General features: G+C 35.3%; 1 long non-coding RNA gene across 22 annotated transcripts in view; it reads right to left on the bottom strand.

Moving 5' to 3' along the window:
- Nucleotides 1-18504, bottom strand: part of LOC306664896 — a 147440-nt gene that overhangs the window by 32108 nt on the left and 96828 nt on the right. For 8 of the 22 annotated variants that reach the window (XR_013764824.1, XR_013764826.1, XR_013764827.1 and 5 more), the window contains one exon: nucleotides 7291-8450. This is a non-coding gene — a long non-coding RNA (uncharacterized lncRNA). Of the gene's footprint in view, nucleotides 1-2231; nucleotides 3307-7290; nucleotides 8451-18504 lie in introns of those variants that run through there. The other 14 variants (XR_013764835.1, XR_013764836.1, XR_013764837.1 and 11 more) reach the window with 12 other exon arrangements.

Genomic DNA, 18504 nt, shown 5'->3' with positions numbered 1-18504 from the left:
TCTTCAGCGGGAATGCCAGCATGCTGCCATATTTTTCTGACAGGCATGCAGGCTATAAACTACCCATAAAAATTAAACAAAACAGGACAGTGAAAGAAAACTTTCTAAATTTGATCATACTTGAATCGTTAAGTTATTTCCAGATGCATAATGTGTAAAAATATCTGCATAGCTAAAGACAAATCAGGAATATTGAGACAAGGGAGGGGGTAGTTGGTGAGGTGTTGTGGGGAGAGAGTCTCGCCAAACTGTTTTATATCTTAGTCACAGACACGCAGGCTTTGAAAATAGAAGGATTTGTGTTTATGATTGATTGAGGTAACTGATTATCCACAGATATTTTAAGTGTTGAGACATTAAATTGTCAGCTCTATCAGTTTGATTGCAGTAAAACATGAAAACATTGACTTTTGTCTAGTTAGAAAAATTTATTTTTCCCAGAATGACAATCCTTTAAGTAGAAGCCAGGCAGCTTGCCAGATTTCCATGTCATACACTGAAGTTTGCAAATGCAACCCATATTTTCAAGTGTTTTTCAAGGTTCAATGAATGGTGCATAGGTCTTTTACAAATAGTTTTGTAATAAACAGAATCCTGCAGTTTACTTAATTCTGTAAGTCTGAGAAAAGTATTTACTCATTTTGGAGGGAAAAAAAAACACCCTAGTTTTGTACTTATATACGTTAGCAGGGTTCTTCACTTATTTAAAGTATCTCTCAAATATAAATTAACACTTTTTGGACCATCATGCTGTGAACAAGTTTGATTAATATGTTTTATAAGCCTGAAATAAATGCTCATCATAACTGTCAGTAAGCTGACAGCTTTCAAATGTCTTTGTTCCCAGAATGAGTAATTTGTCGGATCTTCTTTAAGATACCATATTCTAGTCTAAAAGGAAGATGTTAAAATCAAAGAAATTCTACTAAAATTTGATTGCCATTAAATCAGCCTTGTATTCTGGATCCTAGCATGTACTGTATACATGAATACTATTTGACAAAATAAAAATACCACTTCTTATTTGCTATTATTGCTTTCAGAACACCTGTGCTTTTCACTGGGCAAAACTATAGTTCAGTGTTTAAAACTTAGTCCACCAAAACAATTAAAAATATCAGGTGTTATATATGGTCAATCATTTAATAAAATTAGAAATTAAAGCATCAGTCAAAATACAAATGTGATCATTAATCCTACCAAAACACCAACACTTCTATATTTACTGTGTATTTTTTCAAAGCATTTATGAAGATCATTCAAACACGGAATGTTCCAAAGACCATTGGCCCATCAAGTCATCCAAGTCTGAGTTCTGCTAACAGCCATAGATAAGACCCTGTACTATGGAAGGAGCACATAGAGGGAACTTGAGCAGCTAAATGAAGCTACACCAACTAGGATAACACCTCTTCCTGATTCCATTACCCAACCACCTCGGTCCTGCAGCATTGGATTTGTTTGCTCTTCTTCATCATATCTTGGAGAGTAATAACTGATATAGGTAGTCATTAAATTATCCATTCCCCTCATTTCTTTGTTCCATCTACTACTGATATTTTATAAAGCAGGCTGCCTGTACACTGCCTACAATTATAGTTCCTTTTGTTAACATGCTTTCCTCCTTAATTTGGTACTACTATTTTCATACCATGCCCACAAAGTTTAAAATTATATCATTTTCCATGTCTTTTTTTGTAATTTTATATTTTTCCAAACTATAAGAAAGAATCATATTAAAAATAATGGTACTTTTTATTTCAATATCACCTTTGTATATGAGTCACTTTTCATTTTATAATTTCCAAAATGCCAGGAAACCTCAGGTTTTAAATATGCTATCATTGGTACATTGTGAGTATTACTGCTTTTCTTGTTCATTGTGATATGTGCATTATTCAACTTTTAATGAAGCTTATTTTCATTCTTCCTTTATGCCATGACCACCTCTTATATATATGAGATGTGTGTATATATATATATGTATATATGCATATATGAGATGAATGGAAATCTATCTCTTACATATATAAATAAAAAGAAAAAAAGAAGAAAGGTATATAAGGTATGAAAGAAAATTGTCTGCAAAACTGCCACAGAGTATTTGCAATAATAAGAGATGGCATAAAGGAAGAATGAAAATAAACTTTATTAAAAGTTATATATTTCCATATATATTTATTTATTTCCATCTCTTACAAGATTTTAGCAATTAGCTCACAAATTAGATTCCAAAGATGACTTTATTTTGTCACCTTTATTAGATATTTTTTTTTGTTTTGGTTTTGTTTTTCTTTAAGAAAACTAGGACTCCCTAAAATGATTAGAATTCTGATTTTCCTTACAGAAATCTAAATTCTCTAAAACAACCTATGTGCTATTTATAGGATTATAGTAATTCCATAATTTTCATAGTCCCTAGAAATTTTTCTAGATCTTCAGATTTGCTCTTGAAATAATAAATGGACTAAGGATTATGTTGTTTAACCCTAAGAAACACAGGGAAATGGTACCTGGCTCAAGTAGGGGTCTTCTCTTTTTAACATCATAGGTCCTATTCTCCAGTACATAGACAATACAATTAATAAAGTGGTCTGAAATATGATGCTTTTAACATTCCTCCTTTGCTATCTTGTCTATTTCCAAATGATTTTTTTTTTTATCATCTGTCTTCTAATTTTGTTTTTGTAGTGCTACAGATTAAATCCAGGGTCTCACACATGCTTAATTATTTACAACACCTACATCCCAACCCTATCCTCTAAAGATCACTATACCTTTAAAGATCACTATAACCTTGTCATTCTAATGATAGCAGCCGTCCCTACCAGGGTTATACACTTAAATAACTATGCTGATCAGAATTCCCATACTTCACTCCCTCTATGCCTCATTTCAATCACATACATTCACTTTGACCTAAAGTAGAAGTAAAACTTATTGCTTCTTCCTAAATAAGCTTCTTTTTAACTACCTACAGGCAGCCTTTCTCATAATTCACTGAGTCCTTGGACCAAAGACAGACTTTGCCTTAATGCCCAATATTTTTCCATATATTCCTTTTTTAAATTGTCTATCAATATTTATCAACAAATCTACATATTCGCAATACTTAAAAGAACAACTAGTCCCTTCATAGAGCTAGTGAAATAATAGATATCCCCTTCTTTATTTAAAATCACTATTACCTGTAATAGTGACATTTATTATTTCACAAGCTCTTTGCTTTTTCTCCCTTTTCATTGCTGGAAGGAATGATTACTTTGGTGCAGTGATTTTCAAACTCTATTCAGGATGCCTCAGTATCTTTCTTTGAAGAAAACAGATAAAGGCAGGGAACAGGGGTGTCAAAACATTCCAAAAATTAAATAGTTCTCAATGCCCAATTCATCCAACATGCTATCACTTCTTGTTTTCCACTTTTTGTCTTTAAATAATTTTAGGCTTACAGACAAGTTTCATGCATACTATAAAGAAATGTTTGGACTTCACCCAGACTATTAACATTTTACCACAACTTTTTTATCATTCTTTCCTCCCCGCTTCTTCCTTACTTCTTTCTCTTTTATATACAATTTTTTAAAATTGTTTGAGCATTACATCTCAGATACCATGATTAGAGGTAATCTCTAAATACCCAGTGTGCATTTCCCCAAAACAAAGACATTCACTTACATCACCAAAGTACAATAATCAAAATTGGGAAATTTAATATTAACATAATGCTATTATCTAATCTAATATGTCAAACTTATTTTAACTTAGTCAATTGTCCACAAAATGTCCCTGTGGTAATTTTTGTTTGCCTGGTCCAGATTCAGTCTTTGCTTGTCTTTTGCCATGTTGACCTTTGAAAATAGTACATGCAATTTCCTTTGTAAGAATCCCTCAATTTGGGGCTGTCTAATATTTCCTCATAATTAGATTTAGGTTATACATTTTGGACAGTAATGCTAGATAAATGATGTTGTGTTCTTCTCTGTGTATTATGTCTGGAAGCACATGATCCTGGCTTGTCCAATTACTGGTAATCTCTGATTATTTAAGTAGTTAAGGCAGCATCTATCAGGTTACTCAATTTTAGAGTTCTTTGTAGTTAAAAAGGTTTTATCCTTCATAATTTATAAACAATGTATGGAGAGATGCTTTTCAAGGCTATGTAAATATTCTGGTCTTCATCAAATTTTCACCTACTGGTTCCAGCATCTAATGATGATTCTTGTTATTTTACGATTGCAAAATGGTGATTTTCCAACAATAATTCATCCTTCATTTTTAGTTGGTATCTGTTACTGTTTGGATGCACAATGTCCTCCAAAGTATATGTGTTAAAAGTTTAGATTCCAGGTGGAGCTACTGGGAGGAGGAGAGGGTTAGGCATTATGGGAGTGCCTTAGGTCATAGTGGGTGTGTCTTCAAATGGGTTTATGGGACACTGAGCTCTTCCTTTATTCTTTTTACTTCCTGTCTGAAGAGGTGATCAGTTTTTCTCTACCATGAAATGTTGCCTTGTTGCAGACCCAAAGCAACAGAATTAACCAATCATGGATGGGAACCTCCAGAACTTTAAACCAAAATAAACCTTTTCTCTTTATAAGTGAATTATCTCAGGTACTTTGTTCTAGTAACAGACTGAATAACACAGAGTATACTACTCTGTTACTGGTTTGCATGTTTACTATGAGTATGGATTCATGGATCTTTTTAAATATTATTTTCATTATTTTGAAATTCAAATTGTCCCACATATGGCCAGTAGAAGCTCCTTTAATCTGATTTCCAGGTTTTCTGACATGCCCCCACAATAATTTGACATTAATATCACTTAATTGTTTTATATTTAGGGATTTATTTCCAAACAAGGCTTTAAATTTTTTGAAACCCTTTGTTTGTATTACAAAATGTTCCCCCTCCTAGGAAAATAGAGAAATCAATAAATGATAATAATCCCTTTGTTCCTGTGGCCACATTGGCCACCATGATATTCATCCAAACTACCACCTATGCTCCTGCATCCCTTTCCCTCTGCTAGAACCCCTCTCTCCATCTCCTTCGAGTCAGTTCAAGAATACTCTTCAAAAGAAATTGTGGAGGGGGTCATATGTGTGCTTGTGGTGCTAGGAATTGAACCCAGGGTCTCCATGGGTAAGGCACGTATTCCACCATTGAGCTACATCCCATCCCACACTTTTTAAAACTCCTTTGACAGTAATCTCTTCATTCACAAAGTTTTATCCCAAAGCAAAATATTAAATGACAATGAATTTAACTCAAGAATGAATAATTAAGTCATAAATAAGACACTAAACTTTACTGGATTATTTTACTGTAGTTGATTGATAAACTTCCTAATGTAATGATGTATACAGATAGTCCTTCTGGATTATAGAAATGAAACAGATGTTACCCTACTGCTTTCTGACTTTCTTATTGTACCATCACCCACATCACACCCACTTCCCATCACTTTGCTATAGAATTCATCTAATATTTAAAGCTGTTTGCTCCTAAATAAAAACATCAATAAATAAGGATAAAGCAGAACTATTTATCTTTTTCTATGAAACACTCTTAAAAGAAAGTTTGTTTATTTGTTTGCTTGTTTGGTCGCTTTAAACTATCAACACTCACCATTTGCTTTTCCCAAGTCTTCAAAAAAATAGAAGAAACTTTCAGAAACCAATCACAGATAATAATCATCATCAAAGAGACAGCCACAAGGCTTTACAAGTAGTCAAATACTTTCATATTCAGCTCAGACACTGACTTTTCCCTGAGTACTTTCCCCCAATATCCAATTCAATGTGACTGCATTTCATCAATTAGGGTTAAAGGTCTCCTCACTGAAATACATAGCCAATTCTAGAACTTAGTGCAAATTCAGTAAGTTATTACCATGTACCTTAGAAATTCCTAACTCTCTTAAATTTTGTAACTAGACTTTTTCTAAAACCACTAGCATACTCAGACCTTCAAAGGCATATTATATCTAATTGGTGTATTGAGGACACCTAGGTGACTTTTTCCCTCAATTACTGTTTTTCATTAAATTACTTAATAGAAATCTTTAAATTTTTTCAGATGCTACTGCACTGCAGAGTCAATGCATTTGTAAATAAATAAAGGTTCACAAATCACAAATTGTGGGGCACCTCATCATATAAAATAATGGAACAAATTCTACTAATACATAACATATTCCTTAAGGGTAAATGATGAACTACTACTATACCTTAACTCTCCTGGCTACCTGCTCTGCTAAGTGAAATCCTAGAGTAGCTTACAGTGATATACCCTACAGTCTAATTTACCTTCCACGTTACCTATTTTATGCACAGGAATATCTAGCTAATTTACAGTAAAACTCATAATCTTTCTTTTTTAAAATGCCATGTATACTCAGTGGACAATTTTTTTCATTGTAGTGTTAGTTGTTCTTAGTGCCCAACTGCTTACGACAAAAAAAATATATACCATAACATTTTATCTTCTAACATACAAGGAAATATATTCACCAGACAGAGGAAAGAAAATTTACTCTTCTTGAGGGTCTAGACCTGCACTATTGGATTATGGCATCTGTATTGTACCTAATCCAAATTGAAACATGCGATAAAATGATACACACCAGAATTCAAAGATTTAGTATGAAAAAAATGTAAAATATCTCTGATAATTTTATCTTGGTTACATGTTGAAGTAATATTTCTTATATATTGAGCTAAATAAAGTACATTATTAATGTTAACTTCACCTGTTTCTACTATTTTTAACATGGTTACTAGAATTTTTTTACATGTTAATTTATCATCACAAGTCATCTTCTATAATAAATACATAAAATTCAACATTTGAAACTAGAGCCACAAAAAATATGGGCATTTACTAAAGCAAAATTTAAGATTGTGTGCCTGTAAGATTGTGTGTGTCAGGAAGAGACGGTGAAAGAGAGTATATGTTTGGGTAGAATAAAGAATTTGTGAGGTTTGTCCTACAGCAATTTTTTTTTCATTTTATTTGTTCTAATTAGTCACATGACAATAAAATGCATTTATACATTTTTAAATTTTATATCTGGCTCCCATTTGTCTAGTATTTTACGTATACCGGAGAGGGCTACTCTAGACTAAAGCAGGTAGAAGGGCTGGGGAGATAGCTCAGCTGGTAGAGTGCTTACCTCACAAGCACAAGGACCTGAGTTTGATCCCCAGTACTGCAACAAAAAAACAAAAAAACAAAAAAACAAACAAAAAAAAACTAAAGCAGGTAGAAGTCACAGTTGTAAAGCCAATTCCCTGGTATGTCTTAAGTATCCTGCTACTACACTACTTCCTTGTTTGAGGTTATAATCAGATCATCAAACTTCACAAGCAACAGAAGATTTAGCCTAGGTGAATTCAGTTTGAAATCCATAAAATAATAAAACTTATATATATTTAAAATATCAAAGTGATTAAGTACCACAGTAAACACTTGCTATAACTGTCTTGCAAAGACTATCACATTATCATTTTAACATAGCCAAAGTTAATGGGTTTTATTTTCATCTCATGTCTATAAACAAACTGAATAGTCCTATAAAGAGTTTACTTCTGGTGTTATCTTTATGTAGATATCATGGGTATTTCAAATTCAGTATGTCCAGAGCTAAAATCATCACAGTGCTATTGGGAGGTAATTGTCCACAGTGTTTGAATGTCTCAGACCAGAGATTCTGGGTCAGAGGGCACACTTATTTCCTGACTGGATAACAACAACTAGGTAATCCTCCATGACAAAGGTTGGGCAAACTTGTTCTTAGCCTAATAAGACTGGGAGGTCACAGATATACTGTAAGCCCAACATCTACATGAGACTTACTCTGAATCACAGGACTTGGGGAACCTACACAAACAGGAAGATCTTGGTGTCTACTTTGAATAATAAACTATCTAAATCTATCTGAGCTCACTGTTTCCTAGCACATGAATCTATAGAATGTACTAAGCTGGCCCAGCAGCTTGACTGCTGGACACTCATGTTCCCTTTCACATTCTCAATCTTTGTACACATACCACTACACACCCCTTTGCCCAAGTCAGACCTGACCATCAACCTCGACTTCCCCCTCCTCAGTCACCACACTCACCCAATCCAGTCACCAAGTCCTATTAATTCTCTTGATATTCTCTTAATTTGTTCCTTTTACTTTCTCTCCAATAATCTACTTCTTTCTCTTCTCCCTGCCTTTACCCTAGTCCAAGCCATTTCCTCTCACCTCGATGCCTCATTAGTGTCACTGCCTCCAGTGTTACACTACTCATTCTGTTCTTCACATTGCAGCTGGCATGATCTCATTTGTCATTTCTTTGCCCTCAGGATGAAGTCCAAACTTCTTAGGCTGACAAAAACATTTCAAGGTCAGGACTTATATAGAATCTTCCTTGAAATTTCATTTGTGATTATTTCACCTAGGGAAAGAAAAGAAAGAAATGAGATTAGCTCCAGTTCTAACATAAAAGATGGGAGCAAAGATAATGTTGGGGACCATGACTTAAAAAGAGTACTTTAAGAGGTTTTACTGGAGCTGTTACAATTCCTTTCTTCCTTGTGCTTATGAAGATTTGGTGGTTATTATGTGAGGTAATAGATATGTAAATTAGATTGAATGTGGTAATCAATCCATAATGTCAGATGTGTATTAAAGCATCACTTTACACACTCATATCAATGTTTATAGCAGCTCAATTCACAATAGCTAAACTATGGAACCAACGAAATGCCCTTCAACAGATGAATGGATAAAGAAAATGAGGTATATATACATAAGGGAATATTACTCAGTCTTAAAGAAGAATGGAATTATGGCATTTGCAGGTAAATGGATGGAGCTGGAGAATACCACACTCAGTGAAATAAGCCAATCTCAAATAACCAAATGCCAAATGTTTTCTCTGATAATCATATGCTTATCTATAATTCTAGGGAAGAGTGGGGAAACTTTGGATTTGGCAGAGGAGAGTGAGGCGAGGGGACAAGGTATGAGAGTGGGAAGGATAGTGGAATAAGACAGACATTATTACCCTATATACACTATATACATGTATACAGGTCCAGTGTCACTTTGCACCATGTACAGGCAGAGCATTCCTGTGAACACTCTGTGGCCTAATCAAGTTGGTAAATAAAATTAACCATCATAAGTGTGTGTGGGGTGGGAAGGCAGGGAGATGGGTGGATGGAAGAAGGGAGGAAGGAATATCTGATAGCAATAAGAAAAGTTCCACACTTAAAATCTTTCTCTTCTCTTATTTTTGTTTTAAGATTACAATTCCTTTTTAATTTTCCACAGACTTATTTGATTGCTTATTGTTATATGATTATTTATTCATTCAATATCTACCATGTTTGAGGCATGATGCTACCATTGAGAATTCAATAATAAAAATAAGTACTCTTCAACAGATGAATGGATAAAGAAAATTTGGTATATATATATATGATAGAATATTACTTAGTTTTAAAGAAGAATGAAATTATTAAATTTGTTGGTAAATGGATGGAGTTAGAGAATATCATGCTGAGCAAAATAAGCCAGACCCAAAAAACCAAAGACCGAATGTTTTCTCTCTGATAATGCAGAAGCTAATTCACAATAACCAGGAGGTAGGGGTGGATAAGGAAGAATGGAGTTACTTTATATTAGGTAGAGGGATCCATTCATCTGTAGAAGGACACGTAGGTTGGTCTCATAGTTTGGCTATTGTGAATTAAACTGCCTTAAACATTGAGGTGACTGCCTCACTGTAGTATGCTGATTTTAAGTCCTTTGGATATAAACTGAGGAGTGGGATAACTAGGTCAAATGGTGGTTCCATTCCAAGTTTCCTAAGGGATCTCCATACTGCTTTCCTTAATGGTTGTACCAGTTTGCAGTTCCACCAGCAACATATTAGTGTACCTTTTTCCCCACATCCTCACCAACATTTATTATTGCTTATGTTCTTGATAATTGCCATTCTGACTAGAGTGAAATGAAATCTTAGAGGAGTTTTGATAGATATGCCATATCACTGATATTTTCCTTAATTTCAATAGCCCTCCCATTCCTAGATTTGCTGTTTCAGGGCTACCAGAGGTATTTATGAGGAAAAGAGAAAATGATTTTTTTTCAAAGACTAATTTATATAATGCAGAGTTTAATGTGATCTCTATATAAATCAGGTGGGTTTCCAGGTCAGCAACACTAATAAAGATAGGATGACAGTAGAACTGGGTTTTCTTCATCAACTTTCAATTTTTTAGGGTCAAAGTTCTTCATCTTTGTCCACTACCCTCTCCAGAGAACTTAGGTATTTATTGCCTGTGGTTCTGAACTTTGGAAACAGAAGTTTAGGAATATGCTGAGTTTCCTAAGTTTTCTTCTAAGGTCTAATACCAAGTGATTAACACAACCTCTCAAAAAGGTCATGTTTGACAAATTATGTCCGTAAGATTCTTTATAATGGGGGATAGTGGCTTATAGCCTACAAGTCAAATCTACCCATCACATATTTTTGTAAATAAAGTTTTATTGGAAAACAACTCTTTTTCTTATGTATTCTCTCCAACTGTCTCTGTTCAACAAAGACAGTTGGTTAGCAGAAAGATTCCTAATGACAGATTCCTAAGAGTGACCATCTGACCCACAAGACTAAAAATTTTGATGATCTGGCCCTTAACAAAAAAAAGTTTGATGACCCCCTACTTATAAAATATCATAATCTCATTTTAGACCATTAATAAACCCAATAATTTTTCTTCCTGTTCATAGTGTCCAAAATCACCTGACATGATAGACCAAACTTTTATTGATAGTGTGAAAATAAATGGAGATACATTGTAATGGTCTTTAGGAACTCAACATTTATGAAATGCACATAAAGACAGTGATGAGTCTCAGGCCTCTTTTTTCCTTGTCTAGCCTCAATAGTGACAGGCTGTAGCTGAAGCAGTCTGATAAGGATAACTGTGCAAAATAATATGCAAAATCCAACTATTAACAACAAAAGCTTAAAAATAGTGCTTGATTAGTTCTGTTATGGGCTTAATGAAAAAGACAGGAAAGCAGGTATATTAATCAAGATTCTCCAGAGAAACCAAACCAATAAGAGAGATTCATTAAAAAGAAATAGTTCATATGAACACAGCACCTGACAAGGCCAGCTGGAGACCCAGGAAAGTCAACTGCAGTTATAGTACAAGTCCAAAGGTCTGAGAAACAGAAGAGCCAGTGGAGCAAGTTTCTCTCTAAAAGTGCTCAGGCTTAAGATCCAAGAACTGATATTTGAGTTCAAATCCAAAGGCCAGAAAAGACCTGCTAAAACAGTCTTGTCCCAGGTCCAGCAATCAGGCATGAGGAGTTCCCAGTTGCTTAGCCTTTTTCTTCTATTCAGGTCTTCAACTGACTAAATGGAGCTCACTACATAAGAGAAGGCAAACCGCTTTACTCGGTTCACCCATTCAACTATTAATATCATCCAGAAACATCCTTACAGACACATCCAAGATAAAGTTTGACCAGATGTCCGAATACCCAGAAGCCCAATCAAGGTGACATATGAAATTAATAATCACAGCAGATAAGAAAACTTTCAAGTAGAAAGTTTAGTACCCTTATATACTCACATAACAGTCAATAAATATATTTATTACCCTTGTATAGATGAATATAAAAACTAGGGGTTTTTTAATTATTTACAATTTTTTTTATTTTTAAAGACTGCATTTTGATTCATTGTACACAAATGGGGTACATCTTTTTGTTTCTATGGTTGTGTACAATGTAGATTCAGACCATTCATGTAATCATACATGTACATAAGGTAATGATGTCTCTCTCTCTCATTCCACCACCTTTCATACCCCCACCCCCTCCTCCCTCTCATTTCCCTCTACATAATCTAAATTCCCTCCATTCTTCTCTCGCCCCCCACTCTCATTATATATCATCATCCATTCAGCCTTTGGTTTTTGGGGATTGGTTTATTTCACTTAGCATGACATTCTCCAGATCCATCCATTTACCTGCAAATGCTATAATTTTATTCTTCTTTATGGCTGAATAATATTCCATTGTATATACAAAAATATCTAAGGGAACAATTCTATATACTAAAAAACTATAATTCAAAGTTAAAATTAGTATGTTCTGAAGCTACAAATATATAAACTAGTATATATAAGACAATAGTAAATATTATAGACAACTTCTTGAAAATAATGGGTTGTATATTAGATTATACGCTTTTCATGAAGTTCTCACAAAGTAGAACATGACAAGAACTCTCAATATTATGAACAGAGTTTATATTTAACAATATATTCCTCTCTTTCAACTAACATTTCAAACATTTCTTATTATTGTAAAGGCATAGATGTAGCTATTATGCAGCTCATCTTACTTTATTCTTCATTCCAAAATAACAGTAACAGGCCACTCATTAAGAATAGTATACCAAATCTGATATTGCTGTTTTTCAGTACTTTATAAAAAATGGTAAGATAGTATGATCATAAAAGCTAATCAACTAGAGACAATTTGCTATAAGTATAATACTTTATTAAAAATTCTATTGTAAATCTCACACTTTGTAAAAGATAAGAACAATCATTTCTATAGAATTACGTTTTCTGCTCTGCTGCATTGAGTCCAGCATGGTAAACGCAAGCTTAGAAATTCTAGATCCCATCTCAAAAGATGACAGAGAGGATCTAGGCAGCGATGCTCAACTCCATTGCAGTCTAGAAATCAGACAATGAAAGAAGAGCTGACCAGAGAGGTGAATGACAGAACAAACACTCTGAAACTCAATACTGGACAGCTTGAAACTTGGAAGGACTTGGAATTTGGTTGCTGGAACAGAACATATAGAAAGAATTCTTTAACCCCAAACCCTCACCAGGGTGAAGACTGGGCAAGAAAAAGAGAAAGAGAGAGAGGAAAAGTTCACAGACTTACTTCCCTAGCAACAGTTGGAGAGAAAAGCAGACCATGTTAAAATGAGATAGAAGGAACAAAGACAGTGAAGTAAATATCACACAATTCATCCCAAATTGTGGGCAGAATGCTGTGCTGGGCAGGGTGGCCATTTTGTAGAATCCACAGCTACCCAGCCTCCCTGGAAGAAATTAAATTAAACGAGCTCTTCCCCACCTCCAGATAGCAATAAATAAATCCAAGGAGAACCCCACCCCTCAATTCAGTTTCTCCTCCCCCCAACCTACAGAAAGCAACAAACAAAATCATAGGGAACCCCTCTGAAACATGTGGTCTAGTTAATTCATCTAGAAAGAACTGATGGATCCTGAATAACTGAAGACTACCAAAACTCTCTCCCCTCACCTTGGACAACGGGAATGGGGTAGAGATGATCTGAGAAAAAATCACTCACAGGTGCTGCTAACACAAACCCAGCATTCTGCACAACATCCACAGGAGCTTAGGTGAAGACAGGTCAATTGACAAACTATGCCCATCAAGGTGACAAATAAAACCCCAGTGAGCTACACCTGCCAGGGTGGAGGCTTCTGTAACACAGACTGCCCACAGAGAGCCTGCCCCACAATTGTAGATAGTCACTAAGAGCTCAGAGAGCACTGCTACAAAGAAGCCTCATCAGAGACAGTGGGTGCTCAGTGATTCACATCCACCAGTGGTAGGAGCGCAGATGAAAGCAGGCCAACTGACACTCTACCCCAGACATAGGAGCAGCAACCTGGTGATCTACAGCAGTCAGGGTGGAGCCTTCTGTGCCACAGACTTCCTGCAGAGAGCCTGCATTCACAGGCCCCACAGTTGCAGATGGTCACCAAGCCCTTAGTTAGGGCCATACAAACAAGCCCCAATCAAATTTTAAAATTGTTGAAAATATCATCAATAGATTAGGCCACATAGCAGACAGATTCTTAGGCTTTGAAGGCAAAGCATATAATCTTGAAAATAAAGTCAATGATAATGAAAAAAAAGTTAAGAGACAATGACCAGGATATTCAAGAAATGTGAGATAACATTAAGAAAACAAATCTAAGAATCATTGGCATAGAAGGTGCTGAGATATAAACTACAGTCTTTTCAATGAAATAATACCAGAAAATTTTCCAAACCTTAGGAATGAGATGAAAATCCAAATACTAGAGGCATTTAGAATACCAAACAAACAAGATCAAAGAAGATTCCCCCAAGACAATTATAACAAAAAAGTCTAATATACAGAACAAGGATAGAATTTTAAAACCCACAAGAGAAAACAGCAGATCACATTTGGAGGTAAGTCAATTAGACTTTCTTCTGATTTCTCAGCCTGGACCCTAAATGCCAGGGGGTGCCAAGAATAATATATACTAAGCCCTTGGTGCCAACCAAGATTGCTTTACCTAATGAAACTATCCTTCAGAATTGAAAATGAAATAAACATTTTCATGATAAGCAAGAACTAAAAGAATTCATGACCACTAAGCCAAACTACAAAATACTCAATGAAATATTTCACAAGAAAGAAATGAAAAATAAATATCAGAGCCAGTATATGAATGAATCTTAATAGAAGAATAGTCAATTAAAGGAGAATCAAGTCTCAATTAAGCATTAGAAATAAATGAAAATGGCAGGAAATAAAAATCATCTGTCTATAATAATACTATATGTAAATGGTCTAAACTCTCCAATGAAAGACAAAGATTTACAGAATGGATTTAAAAATAAAACCCAAACATATATTTTTTAGAGAGACTTGCCTTACAGGCAAAGGCATCCACAGACTTAAGGTGAAAGGATGGAAAATGATATACCATGCAAATGATAGCCAAAAAAAACAAAAAAGCAAGGGTAGCTACTCTATATCTAACAAAGTAGACTTCAAGCGAAAATTACTCAGAAGAGACAAATTGGTTAGTGGAATCATTCAACAACAAAATATAAGATTTGTAAATATTTTTGTCCAAACAATGGTACAGTTACGTACATAAAACAAATCCTACTCAACATAAAAAATCAAATAGACCCCAATACAACATACTTCTCTTCTCACCAATAGATAGGTCATCCAGACATAAACTAAGTAAAAACTCTTTAGAAAAAAATACTATTAATCAAATGGACCTAACAGAGTTCTAAAATATTTCCTCCATCAAAAACTGAATCCATTTTCTTCTCACCTACACATAGAACCTTTTCTAAAATAGACCATATTTTAGAACACAAAGCAAGTCTTAGCAAATACAAAAAAAAAAGAAGTAATTCTTTGCATCCTATCAAATCATAATGGAATGAAATTAGAAATCAATAATAAGATACAAAACATAAACCACTTTAATACATGGAACTTAAATAATACACTTTTGAATGAGTCATAGAAGAAATAAGGGGAGAAATCAAAAAATTCTTAGAAACAAAAGAGAACAGGGATATACCATATCAAAATCTCTGGCTCAGTATGAAGACAGTTCTAAAAGGAAAGTTTAGAGCACTGAGTACCTACATTTAAACACACACACACACACGCACACACACACACACACACACAGATCCCAAATAATCTAGTGTTACACCTCAAGGTCCTAGAAAAGCAAGAACAAACTAATTCCAAAATCAGAAGACAGTACACTATTAAAGTTGGTTTTATTCCAGGAATGCAAGGTTTATTCAGCATATGCAAATCAATAAATGTAATTCACCACATAAACAGAATTAAGGACAAGAATCATGTGATCATCTCAGTAGACACAGAAAACAAGATCAACATACAAAAATTAGTAGCTTTCCTATACTGAAATAATGAATCTCCTGAGAAAGAAATCAGGAAAACTGTTCCACTCACAATAACCTCAAAAAATAAAATAAAATATTTTGGAATAAATCAAACCAAGGAGGTGAAAGACCTCTACAAAGAAAACCATAGAACACTGAAGAAAGAAATTGAAGAAAACCTTAGAAGACAGAAAGACCTCTCATACTCCTAAATAGGCAGAATTAATGTTGTCAAAATGGCCATATTACCAAAAGTGTGACACAGATTAAATGTAATCCCCATCAAAATACCACAACATTCTTCACAGAACTAGAAAAAAAAGGCTTTTCATAAGGAAAAAATAAATGACCAAATAGAATAGCCAAAGCAATACATAGCAAGAAGAGCAACACTGGGGGCATCACAATACCTGATTTCAAATTATACTGCAAAGCTACAGTAACAAAAACAGCATGGTGTTGGCATCAAAACAGACATGAAGACAACGGAATAGAATAGAAGACATGCAGACAAACCCACATAGATGCAGTCATGTGATACTTGACAAAGGTGTCAAAAACACACATTGGAGAAAAGATAGACATTTTAATAAATAATGCTGGGAAAACTAGATATCCATATATAGAAGAATGAAACTAAATCCCTACTATGGCATTTGCTAGTAAATGAATTGACCTGAAAAACAACATACTCAGTGAAATAAGGCAGATTCAGAAAATCAAGGATTGAATGTTTTCTTGCATATGCAGAAGCTAGAACAAAATAAGGGGAGGATCCCATGAAAATAGAAGGGAAATCAGTTGAGTAGAAGGTGATTGAAGGGGAGAAAGAAGGGACAAGAAAAGGGAGGAACTGTGGAATGAAACTGACCTAATTAGGCTATGCACATCTATGAATGTTCCACCATGAATTATACCTTTATGTACATCTATAAAGCACCAATTTAAAAATAATGACTAAATAAATAAATAAAAAAGGAAGACCAATGGAGTAGAGGAAAGGGAAAAGAGGGAGGGATGAGGGAAGGTGAAGAGGGGCCTGAAATGGAGCAGATTATATTCCATACATGTATGTCAAAATGAACCCCAATATTATGTATAATTCACTAACAAAAACATTAAAAATAGAAATTCTATTTCTAGAAGCCTGTTGACATCACTGATTATTGTTTTGCATAAACACTATTATAGGGATTCCGCCTTTGGGTCCCCTTCTTACACCCGGGAGAAGTCTGCTTTTAATTTTCTTTAATAAAGCTTACTTTCTACTCTACGCTAGACTCAGGGTGCTTCTTCTCAGGGTGCTTTCTCAACACCTGAGGAAGCATGACTCATCACCAGTAAACAGCAGTATCAGATTTGGAGGTCCCATGGAGACCTAAGCCGAGATGGCAGTTTCACTCTCAACAGTATTGCCACTAGCCTGCATACTGAAAAACTGGGACAAATTTGACCCATAGACACTCAAATAAAAGTGCTTCATTTTCTTCTGCCGCCAGGCCTGGCCTCAGTACAAACTCTCTGATGGAGAATCCTGGCTGCCAGAGGGAAGTATAAATTTTAATACCATACTTGGTAGATTTTGCAAAAGGGAAGGAAAATGGTGTGAGGTACCTTATGTTCAAATCTTCCTTACTCTAAGGGAAAACCCCAAATTATACCAACAATGTAAAGTAGACTTGGCCATAACCACTGCCACAAGGGACCTACTGAGGGAAAGGAATCATGGGGACCCCCAAAGCTCCATTTTCTGCTAATGTCCATCAGCAGGCTTCCTGTCCTCCATACCCTGGCCTTTCTCCATCTGCCCCAGTGGACACATCAAAGATACTATCTCTCCAGGAGATACCAGGAGGAGAATTTGGACCAATTAAAGTATACAACCCTTTCTCCCTCCAAGACCTAAGACAGATAAAAACAGACCTAGGGAAATTTTCAGAAGATCCAGATAAAAATATTGAGGTATTTCAAAACCTATGCCAGGTGTAACCTCACCTGGAAAGATATTATACTATTACTTGACCAGACTTTAACCTCCAATGAGAAGGAAGTCACCCTAAAAGCAACTGAACAATTTGGGAATGACCTACACCTTGCTCATGCCCCAGGAGCCCAAACTAGATCTAAACCCAACTATCCATCGGGAGCACAAGCCATTCCCAGGAATTATCCCAACTGGGATCCAAATGATGAACAGGATGCTTGGAAGATCAGACACTTCCAAATGTTAGCCCTTGAGGCCCTTAAGAGAATCAAACAGAAGGCTATTAACTATTCCAAGGTTTCTGAAATTATACAAGGTCCCCAGGAAAGCCCAGCTATTTTCATGGAGAAACTCAGGGAGGCAATGAGAAAACACACCGCTGTGGATCCTGAATCCACAGAGAGCCATTTACTTTTAAAGGACAAATTTATCATTCAGTTGGCCCCAGACATTCAGAGGAAATTACAGAAATTGGCATATGGCCCTGATCAATCCTTAGATGATATCCTCCGACTTGCAACTTCTATTTTTTATAATCAAGATGTAGAGGAAAAGAAGGAAAGAGAGCATAGAGACAAGAAAAAGGCTGAAGCGCTGATCGCTGGTCTTAGCCTTAAGAGGAGTTAGCTTCCTGGGTGAAAAAGGAGGAAAACGGAATGTACCTCAGGCCACAAAAGGGATTTGTTTCCGTTGTGGAGAGGAGGGACATTTCAAATGGGAATGTCCCCAAGCCAAAGGGCCACCTCCAGAGCCC

The sequence above is a fragment of the Sciurus vulgaris genome (genome assembly GCF_902686455.1).
Source record: "Sciurus vulgaris genome assembly, chromosome: 6".
In the NCBI taxonomy this organism is placed as follows: Eukaryota; Metazoa; Chordata; class Mammalia; order Rodentia; family Sciuridae; genus Sciurus; species Sciurus vulgaris.
This window is presented reverse-complemented; position numbering and strand designations above follow the sequence as displayed.